Raw genomic sequence first — 20,091 nt, forward strand, 5'->3', positions numbered from 1 at the left:
AAAAGTTTATGTGTGAAAAAGAACTCCTTCGAGCCGGAGTTGAACCAGCGACCTAAGGATTGCCAACTTGCCACCTACAGTCCTCCGCTCTTCCAGCTGAGCTATCGAAGGCACACTGATTGGGGACAGAACCTCAACATATCAGGTTGCTGAATCTCCGCCACTGGCTAAAACTGCTACAGACATACATGCTGGTTGTTTCGATTAAGTGGTGCAAAGACAACCCGATCTTCCCATACCGGGAGTCGAACCCGGGCCGCCTGGGTGAAAACCAGGAATCCTGACCGCTAGACCATATGGGATCTTCCTTATGCCTGGAGCAGACCCTTTTACTTCTAGTGTGTGACCGTCCCCTTTAAGAACATGGGAATGATCCGAAGGGATTGTTTACTGAATTCAATTTCATCAGGCTCAACAGAGGGAGCTCTCATTTGCCTCATGAGGGGCTCAGTTTCCTCCCATTCTTGCGATGGTATAATAGACAGTACAAACTGGTCGTAAAGCAATGTCCTTGTGACAGTACTCATGCAATGCATTTTAAAAGACGCATAGTATTGTATGGTAACCGTTATCCTACTGACAAAGCAGCCTATTGTTGGACTGTCAATTTTTAATATTTCTCAATCAATCCAATAATAATAATAACAAAAACTATGGGTTAATAAAACGGCTAAGGGCTGACAGCATAGTAAACGAGGCAGAGCGAGCCAGCCAGGAGTCGAACCTAGAATCTTCTGATCCGTAGTCAGACGCTTTATCCATTGCACCACTGGCCCCCTGATCAGGTGTCCGTGAGCTTACACGCCACCTGTTGGTTTTCGACTGGGCAGAGGCCTGTGATGACATCTACTTTTTCTCATGCTATTAACAGACCTGGACCCAACATCAGGAAGGGGTCAGATGAGGGGCCTGCTACAAAAACCTTCAAGATGGAGGCCTCACATGTTGGGGATCTCAATTCTCAATTCAAATCTTAAACGTCAATTTAAAAATTTTAATGTACAGGCTTTTTTGCATGATCTATATAATAGTGATTTACAGTTGGTTTCAATTATACCTGATGTGGTTGATGCTTGGGATTATTTCAAATCTATCTTTCTAGAAATTTGTGATAAACATGCTCCTTTACGTAGATTTCGGGTGAGAGGTAGAAATAATATTTGGTTCAATCAATCCGTCTCTAATCTTATTAAGCAAAGAAACGTGGCTTGGTCTAAAGCAAAGAAAACAAATGGTGAGGAGGACTGGTCTCAATATAGATTATTACGAAATAAGTGTACAAAATTAATATAAAGTTCGAAGAGTCAGTATTATTTAAACCTGATTAATGATAACATGAATTGTCCTTCTAAATTTTGGAAATTAACGAAATCTTTTATAGGATCAAATACATCCACTAATCTTCCAAAAGTTTTAAAATTGAATCAAAGATTGATTACAGACAAGGCTGATATTGTTAATACGTTTAATAGTAATTTTATTTCAGCTGGTTTGATAACAGACAATTCCTTGGTCCTTGATGAACAGAGAACTGATGAGTTGACTAATAGTGAATCAGATTTATTTTCTTTTGCCCCTGTATTGCCGTCCCAAGTTCGTAAACTACTCCGAAATTTAGACTGTAAGAAATCAGGTGGGTCTGACCAAATTGAACCAATTTTTTAAAAATTGTCAGCAGATATTATTGCCGAACCTATTGCATCGATTTTTAATTTGAGTCTCAATCCACTAATGTAATTCCACCATCTTGGAAATCGGCTATGGTTATGCCTTTATTAAAAGGAGGCGATCCTTCCGATTTGAATAATTATCGTCCGATTTCTAAATTACCGGTTTTAGCAAAAGTTTTTGAATCTATTATAAATGATCAAATGAAAGAATATCTACTTAGTCATGATATTTACAACGCATTTCAGTCAGGATTTAGAGCGGGCCATAGTACGATAACAGCTACTACATGATTTAATTACTGCTCTCGATAATAGACAACATTGTGCTGCCTTATTTTTTTATTTGACAAAAGCGTTTGACTTAGTGGATCATGTTTTACTGTTACGGAGGCTTAAAAGTGTTGGCCTCGATAATTCGGCTGTGAGTTGGTTTAAAAATTATTTATCGGATAGAACTCAATGTGTTGCTGTAGATAATTACACCTCATCCATGGTAATAGTCAGGAAGGGTGTCCCGCAAGGTTCTTTATTGGCACCATTTCTTTTTTCTATTTTTATTAATGAATTGGGGCAGAGAATACAATCCGCAAAGCTACATTTTTATGCTGACGATACAATTATTTACTCCACTGCATCCTCTGTGTCTCAGGCTATTGAAATTCTTAAGGATTCTTTTTATACTTTTCAGCTTACTTTGTTGAAACTAAAATTAGTTTTAAATGTAAATAAAACGAAGTATATTCTTTTTACACGTAGCCGTTCTATGTCTACTGTTATGCCTATTCTGACTATTGAGGGTTTACATATAGAAAGAGTACCAACTTATAAATATGTAGGAATATGGCTCGATGAGAAGTTAGCCTTTGATGTTCACATTAATTACTTGGTGAAAAGGCTTAAACCAAGACTGGGTTTTCTTTTTCGGGAAAAAAAATGTTTTTCCTTTATAGCTAGAAAGAGAATAATACAGAGTACTATTTTACCTATTTTAGACTATGGTGATGTTGTTTACATGCATGCGTCTACATATTTATTGAAAAGGCTGGATGGCGTTTATCATGCTGCACTGCGTTTTATAACAAATTCTTGTTCACGTACTCATCATTGTTTGCTGCACAACTATTTGGGTTGGTCCTCTTTATATCAAAGAAGGAAATCCCATATGTTAGAATTTATTGTAAAGACATTGATGGGTAGACTTCCAAATTACATTACTAGTCTTCTATGTTTATGTAGAAAGAACTATAGCACTAGATCATCTAATGGGATTAAATTAGTAGTACCTAGGGTACATTCAGAGCATGGTAAATCATCTTTCTCCTACTATGCTCCATGGCTGTGGAATGAATTTCAAGCTACTGTCCCTCCTGAAACAATTCCTCCTTTGAATGTATTAAAAATTTTTACTGCAGCATACAATGATTGAATCATGCTGTTGTTTTACTTGATTTATGATGAATGTTGTGCCCTGACTTTCTGGAATGTTTTATATGTGTTTGTGTGTGATTTGTAGTGTGGCCATCTTGGCCAGGACTCCCTGGAGGAAGGGATTTCTTTTAATCTCAATGGGACCTTCCTGGAAAAATAAAGGAAATAAAATAAAATACATGTTAAGTTGTGGTGTTGTTAGGATATTACTACAGAGCCTGTGACAGTTTCTCAGTGGAAGAACTGGGATCCAGGGCCACAGACGTCTGCAAAAAACTGCTTTAAAAACCTTCGAGATGCAGGTTGGCGATCTTATTGTTTTTGCTTTCATGGCAAGTTGTGGTGTTGTTAGGATATTCCTACAGAGTCTGTGACAGTTTGTCAGTTTGCCAGGGTCGGTGACGTCTCCTCTCCTGGAGTAAAATACAAGTATTAGTGGTCTTGCTGCAAAATCGGGTAAAGGCCACAGCCAGGCTTGAGGGCAAGTCTTCAGCAGACTTTCCCTGGTGGTCTAGTGGTTAGGATTCGGCGCTCTCACCGCCGCGGCCCGGGTTCGATTCCCGGTCAGGGAGTGAGTTTTTGCCCACCACCGGCGGCCGTGATTGTAAAATGGCGAAATACGAACTCAAGCGCTAACACCCTCGTCGAGAAGCAGGGCCAAGGAAAAGTTTATGTGTGAAAAAGAACTCCTTCGAGCCGGAGTTGAACCAGCGACCTAAGGATTGCCAACTTGCCACCTACAGTCCTCCGCTCTTCCAGCTGAGCTATCGAAGGCACACTGATTGGGGACAGAACCTCAACATATCAGGTTGCTGAATCTCCGCCACTGGCTAAAACTGCTACAGACATACATGCTGGTTGTTTCGATTAAGTGGTGCAAAGACAACCCGATCTTCCCATATCGGGAGTCGAAACCCGGGCCGCCTGGGTGAAAACCAGGAATCCTGACCGCTAGACCATATGGGATCTTCCTTATGCCTGGAGCAGACCTTTTACTTCTAGTGTGTGACCGTCCCCTTTAAGAACATGGGAATGATCCGAAGGGATTGTTTACTGAATTCAATTTCATCAGGCTCAACAGAGGGAGCTCTCATTTGCCTCATGAGGGGCTCAGTTTCCTCCCATTCTTGCGATGGTATAATAGACAGTACAAACTGGTCGTAAAGCAATGTCCTTGTGACAGTACTCATGCAATGCATTTTAAAAGACGCATAGTATTGTATGGTAACCGTTATCCTACTGACAAAGCAGCCTATTGTTGGACTGTCAATTTTTAATATTTCTCAATCAATCCAATAATAATAATAACAAAAACTATGGGTTAATAAAACGGCTAAGGGCTGACAGCATAGTAAACGAGGCAGAGCGAGCCAGCCAGGAGTCGAACCTAGAATCTTCTGATCCGTAGTCAGACGCTTTATCCATTGCACCACTGGCCCCCTGATCAGGTGTCCGTGAGCTTACACGCCACCTGTTGGTTTTCGACTGGGCAGAGGCCTGTGATGACATCTACTTTTTCTCATGCTATTAACAGACCTGGACCCAACATCAGGAAGGGGTCAGATGAGGGGCCTGCTACAAAAACCTTCAAGATGGAGGCCTCACATGTTGGGGATCTCAATTCTCAATTCAAATCTTAAACGTCAATTTAAAAATTTTAATGTACAGGCTTTTTTGCATGATCTATATAATAGTGATTTACAGTTGGTTTCAATTATACCTGATGTGGTTGATGCTTGGGATTATTTCAAATCTATCTTTCTAGAAATTTGTGATAAACATGCTCCTTTACGTAGATTTCTAAGAGTAGAATCATGCTGCACTGCGTTTTATAACAAATTCTTGTTCACGTACTCATCATTGTTTGCTGCACAACTATTTGGGTTGGTCCTCTTTATATCAAAGAAGGAAATCCCATATGTTAGAATTTATTGTAAAGACATTGATGGGTAGACTTCCAAATTACATTACTAGTCTTCTATGTTTATGTAGAAAGAACTATAGCACTAGATCATCTAATGGGATTAAATTAGTAGTACCTAGGGTACATTCAGAGCATGGTAAATCATCTTTCTCCTACTATGCTCCATGGCTGTGGAATGAATTTGAAGCTACTGTCCCTCCTGAAACAATTCCTCCTTTGAATGTATTAAAAATTTTTACTGCAGCATACAATGATTGAATCATGCTGTTGTTTTACTTGATTTATGATGAATGTTGTGCCCTGACTTTCTGGAATGTTTTATATGTGTTTGTGTGTGATTTGTAGTGTGGCCATCTTGGCCAGGACTCCCTGGAGGAAGGGATTTCTTTTAATCTCAATGGGACCTTCCTGGAAAAATAAAGGAAATAAAATAAAATACATGTTAAGTTGTGGTGTTGTTAGGATATTACTACAGAGCCTGTGACAGTTTCTCAGTGGAAGAACTGGGATCCAGGGCCACAGACGTCTGCAAAAAACTGCTTTAAAAACCTTCGAGATGCAGGTTGGCGATCTTATTGTTTTTGTTTTCATGGCAAGTTGTGGTGTTGTTAGGATATTCCTACAGAGTCTGTGACAGTTTGTCAGTTTGCCAGGGTCGGTGACGTCTCCTCTCCTGGAGTAAAATACAAGTATTAGTGGTCTTGCTGCAAAATCGGGTAAAGGCCACAGCCAGGCTTGAGGGCAAGTCGTCAGCAGACTTTCCCTGGTGGTCTAGTGGTTAGGATTCGGCGCTCTCACCGCCGCGGCCCGGGTTCGATTCCCGGTCAGGGAATGAGTTTTTGCCCACCACCGGCGGCCGTGATTGTAAAATGGCGAAATACGAACTCAAGCGCTAACACCCTCGTCGAGAAGCAGGGCCAAGGAAAAGTTTATGTGTGAAAAAGAACTCCTTCGAGCCAGAGTTGAACCAGCGACCTAAGGATTGCCAACTTGCCACCTACAGTCCTCCGCTCTTCCAGCTGAGCTATCGAAGGCACACTGATTGGGGACAGAACCTCAACATATCAGGTTGCTGATTTCGGGTGAGAGGTAGAAATAATATTTGGTTCAATCAATCCGTCTCTAATCTTATTAAGCAAAGAAACGTGGCTTGGTCTAAAGCAAAGAAAACAAATGGTGAGGAGGACTGGTCTCAATATAGATTATTACGAAATAAGTGTACAAAATTAATATAAAGTTCGAAGAGTCAGTATTATTTAAACCTGATTAATGATAACATGAATTGTCCTTCTAAATTTTGGAAATTAACGAAATCTTTTATAGGATCAAATACATCCACTAATCTTCCAAAAGTTTTAAAATTGAATCAAAGATTGATTACAGACAAGGCTGATATTGTTAATACGTTTAATAGTAATTTTATTTCAGCTGGTTTGATAACAGACAATTCCTTGGTCCTTGATGAACAGAGAACTGATGAGTTGACTAATAGTGAATCAGATTTATTTTCTTTTGCCCCTGTATTGCCGTCCCAAGTTCGTAAACTACTCCGAAATTTAGACTGTAAGAAATCAGGTGGGTCTGACCAAATTGAACCAATTTTTTTAAAAATTGTCAGCAGATATTATTGCCGAACCTATTGCATCGATTTTTAATTTGAGTCTATCCACTAATGTAATTCCACCATCTTGGAAATCGGCTATGGTTATGCCTTTATTAAAAGGAGGCGATCCTTCCGATTTGAATAATTATCGTCCGATTTCTAAATTACCGGTTTTAGCAAAAGTTTTTGAATCTATTATAAATGATCAAATGAAAGAATATCTACTTAGTCATGATATTTACAACGCATTTCAGTCAGGATTTAGAGCGGGCCATAGTACGATAATAGCTACTACATGATTTAATTACTGCTCTCGATAATAGACAACATTGTGCTGCCTTATTTTTTTATTTGACAAAAGCGTTTGACTTAGTGGATCATGTTTTACTGTTACGGAGGCTTAAAAGTGTTGGCCTCGATAATTCGGCTGTGAGTTGGTTTAAAAATTATTTATCGGATAGAACTCAATGTGTTGCTGTAGATAATTACACCTCATCCATGGTAATAGTCAGGAAGGGTGTCCCGCAAGGTTCTTTATTGGCACCATTTCTTTTTTCTATTTTTATTAATGAATTGGGGCAGAGAATACAATCCGCAAAGCTACATTTTTATGCTGACGATACAATTATTTACTCCACTGCATCCTCTGTGTCTCAGGCTATTGAAATTCTTAAGGATTCTTTTTATACTTTTCAGCTTACTTTGTTGAAACTAAAATTAGTTTTAAATGTAAATAAAACGAAGTATATTCTTTTTACACGTAGCCGTTCTATGTCTACTGTTATGCCTATTCTGACTATTGAGGGTTTACATATAGAAAGAGTAGCAACTTATAAATATGTAGGAATATGGCTCGATGAGAAGTTAGCCTTTGATGTTCACATTAATTACTTGGTGAAAAGGCTTAAACCAAGACTGGGTTTTCTTTTTCGGGAAAAAAAATGTTTTTCCTTTATAGCTAGAAAGAGAATAATACAGAGTACTATTTTACCTATTTTAGACTATGGTGATGTTGTTTACATGCATGCGTCTACATATTTATTGAAAAGGCTGGATGGCGTTTATCATGCTGCACTGCGTTTTATAACAAATTCTTGTTCACGTACTCATCATTGTTTGCTGCACAACTATTTGGGTTGGTCCTCTTTATATCAAAGAAGGAAATCCCATATGTTAGAATTTATTGTAAAGACATTGATGGGTAGACTTCCAAATTACATTACTAGTCTTCTATGTTTATGTAGAAAGAACTATAGCACTAGATCATCTAATGGGATTAAATTAGTAGTACCTAGGGTACATTCAGAGCATGGTAAATCATCTTTCTCCTACTATGCTCCATGGCTGTGGAATGAATTTGAAGCTACTGTCCCTCCTGAAACAATTCCTCCTTTGAATGTATTAAAAATTTTTACTGCAGCATACAATGATTGAATCATGCTGTTGTTTTACTTGATTTATGATGAATGTTGTGCCCTGACTTTCTGGAATGTTTTATATGTGTTTGTGTGTGATTTGTAGTGTGGCCATCTTGGCCAGGACTCCCTGGAGGAAGGGATTTCTTTTAATCTCAATGGGACCTTCCTGGAAAAATAAAGGAAATAAAATAAAATACATGTTAAGTTGTGGTGTTGTTAGGATATTACTACAGAGCCTGTGACAGTTTCTCAGTGGAAGAACTGGGATCCAGGGCCACAGACGTCTGCAAAAAACTGCTTTAAAAACCTTCGAGATGCAGGTTGGCGATCTTATTGTTTTTGTTTTCATGGCAAGTTGTGGTGTTGTTAGGATATTCCTACAGAGTCTGTGACAGTTTGTCAGTTTGCCAGGGTCGGTGACGTCTCCTCTCCTGGAGTAAAATACAAGTATTAGTGGTCTTGCTGCAAAATCGGGTAAAGGCCACAGCCAGGCTTGAGGGCAAGTTGTCAGCAGACTTTCCCTGGTGGTCTAGTGGTTAGGATTCGGCGCTCTCACCGCCGCGGCCCGGGTTCGATTCCCGGTCAGGGAATGAGTTTTTGCCCACCACCGGCGGCCGTGATTGTAGAATGGCGAAATACGAACTCAAGCGCTAACACCCTCGTCGAGAAGCAGGGCCAAGGAAAAGTTTATGTGTGAAAAAGAACTCCTTCGAGCCGGAGTTCAACCAGCGACCTAAGGATTGCCAACTTGCCACCTACAGTCCTCCGCTCTTCCAGCTGAGCTATCGAAGGCACACTGCTTGGGGACAGAACCTCAACATATCAGGTTGCTGAATCTCCGCCACTGGCTAAAACTGCTACAGACATACATGCTGGTTGTTTCGATTAAGTGGTGCAAAGACAACCCGATCTTCCCATACCGGGAGTCGAACCCGGGCCGCCTGGGTGAAAACCAGGAATCCTGACCGCTAGACCATATGGGATCTTCCTTATGCCTGGAGCAGACCCTTTTACTTCTAGTGTGTGACCGTCCCCTTTAAGAACATGGGAATGATCCGAAGGGATTGTTTACTGAATTCAATTTCCTCAGGCTCAACAGAGGGAGCTCTCATTTGCCTCATGAGGGGCTCAGTTTCCTCCCATTCTTGCGATGGTATAATAGACAGTACAAACTGGTCGTAAAGCAATGTCCTTGTGACAGTACTCATGCAATGCATTTTAAAAGACGCATAGTATTGTATGGTAACCGTTATCCTACTGACAAAGCAGCCTATTGTTGGACTGTCAATTTTTAATATTTCTCAATCAATCCAATAATAATAATAACAAAAACTATGGGTTAATAAAACGGCTAAGGGCTGACAGCATAGTAAACGAGGCAGAGCGAGCCAGCCAGGAGTCGAACCTAGAATCTTCTGATCCGTAGTCAGACGCTTTATCCATTGCACCACTGGCCCCCTGATCAGGTGTCCGTGAGCTTACATGCCACCTGTTGGTTTTCGACTGGGCAGAGGCCTGTGATGACATCTACTTTTTCTCATGCTATTAACAGACCTGGACCCAACATCAGGAAGGGGTCAGATGAGGGGCCTGCTACAAAAACCTTCAAGATGGAGGCCTCACATGTTGGGGATCTCAATTCTCAATTCAAATCTTAAACGTCAATTTAAAAATTTTAATGTACAGGCTTTTTTGCATGATCTATATAATAGTGATTTACAGTTGGTTTCAATTATACCTGATGTGGTTGATGCTTGGGATTATTTCAAATCTATCTTTCTAGAAATTTGTGATAAACATGCTCCTTTACGTAGATTTCGGGTGAGAGGTAGAAATAATATTTGGTTCAATCAATCCGTCTCTAATCTTATTAAGCAAAGAAACGTGGCTTGGTCTAAAGCAAAGAAAACAAATGGTGAGGAGGACTGGTCTCAATATAGATTATTACGAAATAAGTGTACAAAATTAATATAAAGTTCGAAGAGTCAGTATTATTTAAACCTGATTAATGATAACATGAATTGTCCTTCTAAATTTTGGAAATTAACGAAATCTTTTATAGGATCAAATACATCCACTAATCTTCCAAAAGTTTTAAAATTGAATCAAAGATTGATTACAGACAAGGCTGATATTGTTAATACGTTTAATAGTAATTTTATTTCAGCTGGTTTGATAACAGACAATTCCTTGGTCCTTGATGAACAGAGAACTGATGAGTTGACTAATAGTGAATCAGATTTATTTTCTTTTGCCCCTGTATTGCCGTCCCAAGTTCGTAAACTACTCCGAAATTTAGACTGTAAGAAATCAGGTGGGTCTGACCAAATTGAACCAATTTTTTAAAAATTGTCAGCAGATATTATTGCCGAACCTATTGCATCGATTTTTAATTTGAGTCTATCCACTAATGTAATTCCACCATCTTGGAAATCGGCTATGGTTATGCCTTTATTAAAAGGAGGCGATCCTTCCGATTTGAATAATTATCGTCCGATTTCTAAATTACCGGTTTTAGCAAAAGTTTTTGAATCTATTATAAATGATCAAATGAAAGAATATCTACTTAGTCATGATATTTACAACGCATTTCAGTCAGGATTTAGAGCGGGCCATAGTACGATAACAGCTACTACATGATTTAATTACTGCTCTCGATAATAGACAACATTGTGCTGCCTTATTTTTTTATTTGACAAAAGCGTTTGACTTAGTGGATCATGTTTTACTGTTACGGAGGCTTAAAAGTGTTGGCCTCGATAATTCGGCTGTGAGTTGGTTTAAAAATTATTTATCGGATAGAACTCAATGTGTTGCTGTAGATAATTACACCTCATCCATGGTAATAGTCAGGAAGGGTGTCCCGCAAGGTTCTTTATTGGCACCATTTCTTTTTTCTATTTTTATTAATGAATTGGGGCAGAGAATACAATCCGCAAAGCTACATTTTTATTTTAGTTTTTAGCCAGTATATTCTTTTTACACGTAGCCGTTCTATGTCTACTGTTATGCCTATTCTGACTATTGAGGGTTTACATATAGAAAGAGTACCAACTTATAAATATGTAGGAATATGGCTCGATGAGAAGTTAGCCTTTGATGTTCACATTAATTACTTGGTGAAAAGGCTTAAACCAAGACTGGGTTTTCTTTTTCGGGAAAAAAAATGTTTTTCCTTTATAGCTAGAAAGAGAATAATACAGAGTACTATTTTACCTATTTTAGACTATGGTGATGTTGTTTACATGCATGCGTCTACATATTTATTGAAAAGGCTGGATGGCGTTTATCATGCTGCACTGCGTTTTATAACAAATTCTTGTTCACGTACTCATCATTGTTTGCTGCACAACTATTTGGGTTGGTCCTCTTTATATCAAAGAAGGAAATCCCATATGTTAGAATTTATTGTAAAGACATTGATGGGTAGACTTCCAAATTACATTACTAGTCTTCTATGTTTATGTAGAAAGAACTATAGCACTAGATCATCTAATGGGATTAAATTAGTAGTACCTAGGGTACATTCAGAGCATGGTAAATCATCTTTCTCCTACTATGCTCCATGGCTGTGGAATGAATTTCAAGCTACTGTCCCTCCTGAAACAATTCCTCCTTTGAATGTATTAAAAATTTTTACTGCAGCATACAATGATTGAATCATGCTGTTGTTTTACTTGATTTATGATGAATGTTGTGCCCTGACTTTCTGGAATGTTTTATATGTGTTTGTGTGTGATTTGTAGTGTGGCCATCTTGGCCAGGACTCCCTGGAGGAAGGGATTTCTTTTAATCTCAATGGGACCTTCCTGGAAAAATAAAGGAAATAAAATAAAATACATGTTAAGTTGTGGTGTTGTTAGGATATTACTACAGAGCCTGTGACAGTTTCTCAGTGGAAGAACTGGGATCCAGGGCCACAGACGTCTGCAAAAAACTGCTTTAAAAACCTTCGAGATGCAGGTTGGCGATCTTATTGTTTTTGTTTTCATGGCAAGTTGTGGTGTTGTTAGGATATTCCTACAGAGTCTGTGACAGTTTGTCAGTTTGCCAGGGTCGGTGACGTCTCCTCTCCTGGAGTAAAATACAAGTATTAGTGGTCTTGCTGCAAAATCGGGTAAAGGCCACAGCCAGGCTTGAGGGCAAGTCGTCAGCAGACTTTCCCTGGTGGTCAAGTGGTTAGGATTCGGCGCTCTCACCGCCGCGGCCCGGGTTCGATTCCCGGTCAGGGAATGAGTTTTTGCCCACCACCGGCGGCCGTGATTGTAAAATGGCGAAATACGAACTCAAGCGCTAACACCCTCGTCGAGAAGCAGGGCCAAGGAAAAGTTTATGTGTGAAAAAGAACTCCTTCGAGCCGGAGTTGAACCAGCGACCTAAGGATTGCCAACTTGCCACCTACAGTCCTCCGCTCTTCCAGCTGAGCTATCGAAGGCACACTGATTGGGGACAGAACCTCAACATATCAGGTTGCTGAATCTCCGCCACTGGCTAAAACTGCAACAGACATACATGCTGGTTGTTTCGATTAAGTGGTGCAAAGACAACCCGATCTTCCCATACCGGGAGTCGAACCCGGGCCGCCTGGGTGAAAACCAGGAATCCTGACCGCTAGACCATATGGGATCTTCCTTATGCCTGGAGCAGACCCTTTTACTTCTAGTGTGTGACCGTCCCCTTTAAGAACATGGGAATGATCCGAAGGGATTGTTTACTGAATTCAATTTCATCAGGCTCAACAGAGGGAGCTCTCATTTGCCTCATGAGGGGCTCAGTTTCCTCCCATTCTTGCGATGGTATAATAGACAGTACAAACTGGTCGTAAAGCAATGTCCTTGTGACAGTACTCATGCAATGCATTTTAAAAGACGCATAGTATTGTATGGTAACCGTTATCCTACTGACAAAGCAGCCTATTGTTGGACTGTCAATTTTTAATATTTCTCAATCAATCCAATAATAATAATAACAAAAACTATGGGTTAATAAAACGGCTAAGGGCTGACAGCATAGTAAACGAGGCAGAGCGAGCCAGCCAGGAGTCGAACCTAGAATCTTCTGATCCGTAGTCAGACGCTTTATCCATTGCACCACTGGCCCCCTGATCAGGTGTCCGTGAGCTTACACGCCACCTGTTGGTTTTCGACTGGGCAGAGGCCTGTGATGACATCTACTTTTTCTCATGCTATTAACAGACCTGGACCCAACATCAGGAAGGGGTCAGATGAGGGGCCTGCTACAAAAACCTTCAAGATGGAGGCCTCACATGTTGGGGATCTCAATTCTCAATTCAAATCTTAAACGTCAATTTAAAAATTTTAATGTACAGGCTTTTTTGCATGATCTATATAATAGTGATTTACAGTTGGTTTCAATTATACCTGATGTGGTTGATGCTTGGGATTATTTCAAATCTATCTTTCTAGAAATTTGTGATAAACATGCTCCTTTACGTAGATTTCGGGTGAGAGGTAGAAATAATATTTGGTTCAATCAATCCGTCTCTAATCTTATTAAGCAAAGAAACGTGGCTTGGTCTAAAGCAAAGAAAACAAATGGTGAGGAGGACTGGTCTCAATATAGATTATTACGAAATAAGTGTACAAAATTAATATAAAGTTCGAAGAGTCAGTATTATTTAAACCTGATTAATGATAACATGAATTGTCCTTCTAAATTTTGGAAATTAACGAAATCTTTTATAGGATCAAATACATCCACTAATCTTCCAAAAGTTTTAAAATTGAATCAAAGATTGATTACAGACAAGGCTGATATTGTTAATACGTTTAATAGTAATTTTATTTCAGCTGGTTTGATAACAGACAATTCCTTGGTCCTTGATGAACAGAGAACTGATGAGTTGACTAATAGTGAATCAGATTTATTTTCTTTTGCCCCTGTATTGCCGTCCCAAGTTCGTAAACTACTCCGAAATTTAGACTGTAAGAAATCAGGTGGGTCTGACCAAATTGAACCAATTTTTTAAAAATTGTCAGCAGATATTATTGCCGAACCTATTGCATCGATTTTTAATTTGAGTCTCAATCCACTAATGTAATTCCACCATCTTGGAAATCGGCTATGGTTATGCCTTTATTAAAAGGAGGCGATCCTTCCGATTTGAATAATTATCGTCCGATTTCTAAATTACCGGTTTTAGCAAAAGTTTTTGAATCTATTATAAATGATCAAATGAAAGAATATCTACTTAGTCATGATATTTACAACGCATTTCAGTCAGGATTTAGAGCGGGCCATAGTACGATAACAGCTACTACATGATTTAATTACTGCTCTCGATAATAGACAACATTGTGCTGCCTTATTTTTTTATTTGACAAAAGCGTTTGACTTAGTGGATCATGTTTTACTGTTACGGAGGCTTAAAAGTGTTGGCCTCGATAATTCGGCTGTGAGTTGGTTTAAAAATTATTTATCGGATAGAACTCAATGTCTTGCTGTAGATAATTACACCTCATCCATGGTAATAGTCAGGAAGGGTGTCCCGCAAGGTTCTTTATTGGCACCATTTCTTTTTTCTATTTTTATTAATGAATTGGGGCAGAGAATACAATCCGCAAAGCTACATTTTTATGCTGACGATACAATTATTTACTCCACTGCATCCTCTGTGTCTCAGGCTATTGAAATTCTTAAGGATTCTTTTTATACTTTTCAGCTTACTTTGTTGAAACTAAAATTAGTTTTAAATATAAAAAAAACGAAGTATATTCTTTTTACACGTAGCCGTTCTATGTCTACTGTTATGCCTATTCTGACTATTGAGGGTTTACATATAGAAAGAGTACCAACTTATAAATATGTAGGAATATGGCTCGATGAGAAGTTAGCCTTTGATGTTCACATTAATTACTTGGTGAAAAGGCTTAAACCAAGACTGGGTTTTCTTTTTCGGGAAAAAAAATGTTTTTCCTTTATAGCTAGAAAGAGAATAATACAGAGTACTATTTTACCTATTTTAGACTATGGTGATGTTGTTTACATGCATGCGTCTACATATTTATTGAAAAGGCTGGATGGCGTTTATCATGCTGCACTGCGTTTTATAACAAATTCTTGTTCACGTACTCATCATTGTTTGCTGCACAACTATTTGGGTTGGTCCTCTTTATATCAAAGAAGGAAATCCCATATGTTAGAATTTATTGTAAAGACATTGATGGGTAGACTTCCAAATTACATTACTAGTCTTCTATGTTTATGTAGAAAGAACTATAGCACTAGATCATCTAATGGGATTAAATTAGTAGTACCTAGGGTACATTCAGAGCATGGTAAATCATCTTTCTCCTACTATGCTCCATGGCTGTGGAATGAATTTGAAGCTACTGTCCCTCCTGAAACAATTCCTCCTTTGAATGTATTAAAAATTTTTACTGCAGCATACAATGATTGAATCATGCTGTTGTTTTACTTGATTTATGATGAATGTTGTGCCCTGACTTTCTGGAATGTTTTATATGTGTTTGTGTGTGATTTGTAGTGTGGCCATCTTGGCCAGGACTCCCTGGAGGAAGGGATTTCTTTTAATCTCAATGGGACCTTCCTGGAAAAATAAAGGAAATAAAATAAAATACATGTTAAGTTGTGGTGTTGTTAGGATATTACTACAGAGCCTGTGACAGTTTCTCAGTGGAAGAACTGGGATCCAGGGCCACAGACGTCTGCAAAAAACTGCTTTAAAAACCTTCGAGATGCAGGTTGGCGATCTTATTGTTTTTGTTTTCATGGCAAGTTGTGGTGTTGTTAGGATATTCCTACAGAGTCTGTGACAGTTTGTCAGTTTGCCAGGGTCGGTGACGTCTCCTCTCCTGGAGTAAAATACAAGTATTAGTGGTCTTGCTGCAAAATCGGGTAAAGGCCACAGTCAGGCTTGAGGGCAAGTCGTCAGCAGACTTTCCCTGGTGGTCTAGTGGTTAGGATTCGGCGCTCTCACCGCCGCGGCCCGGGTTCGATTCCCGGTCAGGGAATGAGTTTTGCCCACCACCGGCGGCCGTGATTGTAAAATGGCGAAATACGACCTCAAGCGCTAACACCCTCGTCGAGAAGCAGGGCCAAGGAAAAGTTTATGTGTGAAAAAGAACTCCTTCGAGCCGGAGTTGAACCAGCGACCTAAGGATTGCCAACTTGCCACCTCCAGTCCTCCGCTCTTCCAGCTGAGCTATCGAAGGCACACTGATTGGGGACAGAACCTCAACATATCAGGTTGCTGAATCTCCGCCACTGGCTAAAACTGCTACAGACATACATGCTGGTTGTTTCGATTAAGTGATGCAAAGACAACCCGATCTTCCCATACCGGGAGTCGAACCCGGGCCGCCTGGGTGAAAACCAGGAATCCTGACCGCTAGACCATATGGGATCTTCCTTATGCCTGGAGCAGACCCTTTTACTTCTAGTGTGTGACCGTCCCCTTTAAGAACATGGGAATGATCCGAAGGGATTGTTTACTGAATTCAATTTCATCAGGCTCAACAGAGGGAGCTCTCATTTGCCTCATGAGGGGCTCAGTTTCCTCCCATTCTTGCGATGGTATAATAGACAGTACAAACTGGTCGTAAAGCAATGTCCTTGTGACAGTACTCATGCAATGCATTTTAAAAGACGCATAGTATTGTATGGTAACCGTTATCCTACTGACAAAGCAGCCTATTGTTGGACTGTCAATTTTTAATATTTCTCAATCAATCCAATAATAATAATAACAAAAACTATGGGTTAATAAAACGGCTAAGGGCTGACAGCATAGTAAACGAGGCAGAGCGAGCCAGCCAGGAGTCGAACCTAGAATCTTCTGATCCGTAGTCAGACGCTTTATCCATTGCACCACTGGCCCCCTAATCAGGTGTCCGTGAGCTTACACGCCACCTGTTGGTTTTCGACTGGGCAGAGGCCTGTGATGACATCTACTTTTTCTCATGCTATTAACAGACCTGGACCCAACATCAGGAAGGGGTCAGATGAGGGGCCTGCTACAAAAACCTTCAAGATGGAGGCCTCACATGTTGGGGATCTCAATTCTCAATTCAAATCTTAAACGTCAATTTAAAAATTTTAATGTACAGGCTTTTTTGCATGATCTATATAATAGTGATTTACAGTTGGTTTCAATTATACCTGATGTGGTTGATGCTTGGGATTATTTCAAATCTATCTTTCTAGAAATTTGTGATAAACATGCTCCTTTACGTAGATTTCGGGTGAGAGGTAGAAATAATATTTGGTTCAATCAATCCGTCTCTAATCTTATTAAGCAAAGAAACGTGGCTTGGTCTAAAGCAAAGAAAACAAATGGTGAGGAGGACTGGTCTCAATATAGATTATTACGAAATAAGTGTACAAAATTAATATAAAGTTCGGTGAGTCAGTATTATTTAAACCTGATTAATGATAACATGAATTGTCCTTCTAAATTTTGGAAATTAACGAAATCTTTTATAGGATCAAATACATCCACTAATCTTCCAAAAGTTTTAAAATTGAATCAAAGATTGATTACAGACAAGGCTGATATTGTTAATACGTTTAATAGTAATTTTATTTCAGCTGGTTTGATAACAGACAATTCCTTGGTCCTTGATGAACAGAGAACTGATGAGTTGACTAATAGTGAATCAGATTTATTTTCTTTTGCCCCTGTATTGCCGTCCCAAGTTCGTAAACTACTCCGAAATTTAGACTGTAAGAAATCAGGTGGGTCTGACCAAATTGAACCAATTTTTTAAAAATTGTCAGCAGATATTATTGCCGAACCTATTGCATCGATTTTTAATTTGAGTCTCAATCCACTAATGTAATTCCACCATCTTGGAAATCGGCTATGGTTATGCCTTTATTAAAAGGAGGCGATCCTTCCGATTTGAATAATTATCGTCCGATTTCTAAATTACCGGTTTTAGCAAAAGTTTTTGAATCTATTATAAATGATCAAATGAAAGAATATCTAATTAGTCATGATATTTACAACGCATTTCAGTCAGGATTTAGAGCGGGCCATAGTACGATAACAGCTACTACATGATTTAATTACTGCTCTCGATAATAGACAACATTGTGCTGCCTTATTTTTTTATTTGACAAAAGCGTTTGACTTAGTGGATCATGTTTTACTGTTACGGAGGCTTAAAAGTGTTGGCCTCGATAATTCGGCTGTGAGTTGGTTTAAAAATTATTTATCGGATAGAACTCAATGTGTTGCTGTAGATAATTACACCTCATCCATGGTAATAGTCAGGAAGGGTGTCCCGCAAGGTTCTTTATTGGCACCATTTCTTTTTTCTATTTTTATTAATGAATTGGGGCAGAGAATACAATCCGCAAAGCTACATTTTTATGCTGACGATACAATTATTTACTCCACTGCATCCTCTGTGTCTCAGGCTATTGAAATTCTTAAGGATTCTTTTTATACTTTTCAGCTTACTTTGTTGAAACTAAAATTAGTTTTAAATGTAAATAAAACGAAGTATATTCTTTTTACACGTAGCCGTTCTATGTCTACTGTTATGCCTATTCTGACTATTGAGGGTTTACATATAGAAAGAGTACCAACTTATAAATATTTAGGAATATGGCTCGATGAGAAGTTAGCCTTTGATGTTCACATTAATTACTTGGTGAAAAGGCTTAAACCAAGACTGGGTTTTCTTTTTCGGGAAAAAAAATGTTTTTCCTTTATAGCTAGAAAGAGAATAATACAGAGTACTATTTTACCTATTTTAGACTATGGTGATGTTGTTTACATGCATGCGTCTGCATATTTATTGAAAAGGCTGGATGGCGTTTATCATGCTGCACTGCGTTTTATAACAAATTCTTGTTCACGTACTCATCATTGTTTGCTGCACAACTATTTGGGTTGGTCCTCTTTATATCAAAGAAGGAAATCCCATATGTTAGAATTTATTGTAAAGACATTGATGGGTAGACTTCCAAATTACATTACTAGTCTTCTATGTTTATGTAGAAAGAACTATAGCACTAGATCATCTAATGGGATTAAATTAGTAGTACCTAGGGTACATTCAGAGCATGGTAAATCATCTTTCTCCTACTATGCTCCATGGCTGTGGAATGAATTTGAAGCTACTGTCCCTCCTGAAACAATTCCTCCTTTGAATGTATTAAAATTTTTTACTGCAGCATACAATGATTGAATCATGCTGTTGTTTTACTTGATTTATGATGAATGTTGTGCCCTGACTTTCTGGAATGTTTTATATGTGTTTGTGTGTGATTTGTAGTGTGGCCATCTTGGCCAGGACTCCCTGGAGGAAGGGATTTCTTTTAATCTCAATGGGACCTTCCTGGAAAAATAAAGGAAATAAAATAAAATACATGTTAAGTTGTGGTGTTGTTAGGATATTACTACAGAGCCTGTGACAGTTTCTCAGTGGAAGAACTGGGATCCAGGGCCACAGACGTCTGCAAAAAACTGCTTTAAAAACCTTCGAGATGCAGGTTGGCGATCTTATTGTTTTTGTTTTCATGGCAAGTTGTGGTGTTGTTAGGATATTCCTACAGAGTCTGTGACAGTTTGTCAGTTTGCCAGGGTCGGTGACGTCTCCTCTCCTGGAGTAAAATACAAGTATTAGTGGTCTTGCTGCAAAATCGGGTAAAGGCCACAGCCAGGCTTGAGGGCAAGTCGTCAGCAGACTTTCCCTGGTGGTCTAGTGGTTAGGATTCGGCGCTCTCACCGCCGCGGCCCGGGTTCGATTCCCGGTCAGGGAATGAGTTTTTGCCCACCACCGGCGGCCGTGATTGTAAAATGGCGAAATACGAACTCAAGCGCTAACACCCTCGTCGAGAAGCAGGGCCAAGGAAAAGTTTATGTGTGAAAAAGAACTCCTTCGAGCCGGAGTTGAACCAGCGACCTAAGGATTGCCAACTTGCCACCTACAGTCCTCCGCTCTTCCAGCTGAGCTATCGAAGGCACACTGATTGGGGACAGAACCTCAACATATCAGGTTGCTGAATCTCCGCCACTGGCTAAAACTGCTACAGACATACATGCTGGTTGTTTCG

The 20,091-nt window shown here is 39.3% G+C and overlaps 18 non-coding genes across 18 annotated transcripts; 6 read left to right on the forward strand and 12 right to left on the reverse strand.

The window, feature by feature from the left end:
• Positions 1-24: 24 nt before the first annotated feature.
• On the reverse strand, positions 25-111 carry trnay-gua (transfer RNA tyrosine (anticodon GUA)). Its single transcript is given in 2 exon segments — positions 25-60; positions 75-111. It is a non-coding gene; the product is annotated as a tRNA-Tyr (tRNA).
• Positions 112-230: 119 nt separating this feature from the next.
• trnae-uuc (transfer RNA glutamic acid (anticodon UUC)) lies at positions 231-302 on the reverse strand. The gene has a single exon. It is a non-coding gene; the product is annotated as a tRNA-Glu (tRNA).
• Positions 303-3,598: 3,296 nt separating this feature from the next.
• trnae-cuc (transfer RNA glutamic acid (anticodon CUC)) lies at positions 3,599-3,670 on the forward strand. The gene has a single exon. It is a non-coding gene; the product is annotated as a tRNA-Glu (tRNA).
• A 115-nt stretch (positions 3,671-3,785) lies between these two features.
• trnay-gua (transfer RNA tyrosine (anticodon GUA)) lies at positions 3,786-3,872 on the reverse strand. Its single transcript is given in 2 exon segments — positions 3,786-3,821; positions 3,836-3,872. It is a non-coding gene; the product is annotated as a tRNA-Tyr (tRNA).
• Positions 3,873-3,991: 119 nt separating this feature from the next.
• trnae-uuc (transfer RNA glutamic acid (anticodon UUC)) lies at positions 3,992-4,064 on the reverse strand. The gene has a single exon. It is a non-coding gene; the product is annotated as a tRNA-Glu (tRNA).
• Positions 4,065-5,782: 1,718 nt separating this feature from the next.
• Positions 5,783-5,854, forward strand: trnae-cuc (transfer RNA glutamic acid (anticodon CUC)). Its single transcript has one exon. It is a non-coding gene; the product is annotated as a tRNA-Glu (tRNA).
• Positions 5,855-5,969: 115 nt separating this feature from the next.
• On the reverse strand, positions 5,970-6,056 carry trnay-gua (transfer RNA tyrosine (anticodon GUA)). The gene is given in 2 exon segments: positions 5,970-6,005; positions 6,020-6,056. It is a non-coding gene; the product is annotated as a tRNA-Tyr (tRNA).
• A 2,505-nt stretch (positions 6,057-8,561) lies between these two features.
• trnae-cuc (transfer RNA glutamic acid (anticodon CUC)) lies at positions 8,562-8,633 on the forward strand. Its single transcript has one exon. It is a non-coding gene; the product is annotated as a tRNA-Glu (tRNA).
• Positions 8,634-8,748: 115 nt separating this feature from the next.
• On the reverse strand, positions 8,749-8,835 carry trnay-gua (transfer RNA tyrosine (anticodon GUA)). The gene is given in 2 exon segments: positions 8,749-8,784; positions 8,799-8,835. It is a non-coding gene; the product is annotated as a tRNA-Tyr (tRNA).
• A 119-nt stretch (positions 8,836-8,954) lies between these two features.
• Positions 8,955-9,026, reverse strand: trnae-uuc (transfer RNA glutamic acid (anticodon UUC)). Its single transcript has one exon. It is a non-coding gene; the product is annotated as a tRNA-Glu (tRNA).
• Positions 9,027-12,204: 3,178 nt separating this feature from the next.
• Positions 12,205-12,276, forward strand: trnae-cuc (transfer RNA glutamic acid (anticodon CUC)). Its single transcript has one exon. It is a non-coding gene; the product is annotated as a tRNA-Glu (tRNA).
• Positions 12,277-12,391: 115 nt separating this feature from the next.
• On the reverse strand, positions 12,392-12,478 carry trnay-gua (transfer RNA tyrosine (anticodon GUA)). The gene is given in 2 exon segments: positions 12,392-12,427; positions 12,442-12,478. It is a non-coding gene; the product is annotated as a tRNA-Tyr (tRNA).
• Positions 12,479-12,597: 119 nt separating this feature from the next.
• trnae-uuc (transfer RNA glutamic acid (anticodon UUC)) lies at positions 12,598-12,669 on the reverse strand. Its single transcript has one exon. It is a non-coding gene; the product is annotated as a tRNA-Glu (tRNA).
• Positions 12,670-15,965: 3,296 nt separating this feature from the next.
• On the forward strand, positions 15,966-16,037 carry trnae-cuc (transfer RNA glutamic acid (anticodon CUC)). The gene has a single exon. It is a non-coding gene; the product is annotated as a tRNA-Glu (tRNA).
• Positions 16,038-16,151: 114 nt separating this feature from the next.
• trnas-gga (transfer RNA serine (anticodon GGA)) lies at positions 16,152-16,238 on the reverse strand. Its single transcript is given in 2 exon segments — positions 16,152-16,187; positions 16,202-16,238. It is a non-coding gene; the product is annotated as a tRNA-Ser (tRNA).
• Positions 16,239-16,357: 119 nt separating this feature from the next.
• trnae-uuc (transfer RNA glutamic acid (anticodon UUC)) lies at positions 16,358-16,429 on the reverse strand. Its single transcript has one exon. It is a non-coding gene; the product is annotated as a tRNA-Glu (tRNA).
• Positions 16,430-19,725: 3,296 nt separating this feature from the next.
• On the forward strand, positions 19,726-19,797 carry trnae-cuc (transfer RNA glutamic acid (anticodon CUC)). Its single transcript has one exon. It is a non-coding gene; the product is annotated as a tRNA-Glu (tRNA).
• A 115-nt stretch (positions 19,798-19,912) lies between these two features.
• Positions 19,913-19,999, reverse strand: trnay-gua (transfer RNA tyrosine (anticodon GUA)). Its single transcript is given in 2 exon segments — positions 19,913-19,948; positions 19,963-19,999. It is a non-coding gene; the product is annotated as a tRNA-Tyr (tRNA).
• Positions 20,000-20,091: the final 92 nt, after the last annotated feature.

This window comes from Siphateles boraxobius, unplaced genomic scaffold (genome assembly GCF_051911475.1).
Source record: "Siphateles boraxobius isolate OS27281-9 unplaced genomic scaffold, OSU_SipBor_1 77, whole genome shotgun sequence".
Taxonomy (NCBI): domain Eukaryota; kingdom Metazoa; phylum Chordata; class Actinopteri; order Cypriniformes; family Leuciscidae; genus Siphateles; species Siphateles boraxobius.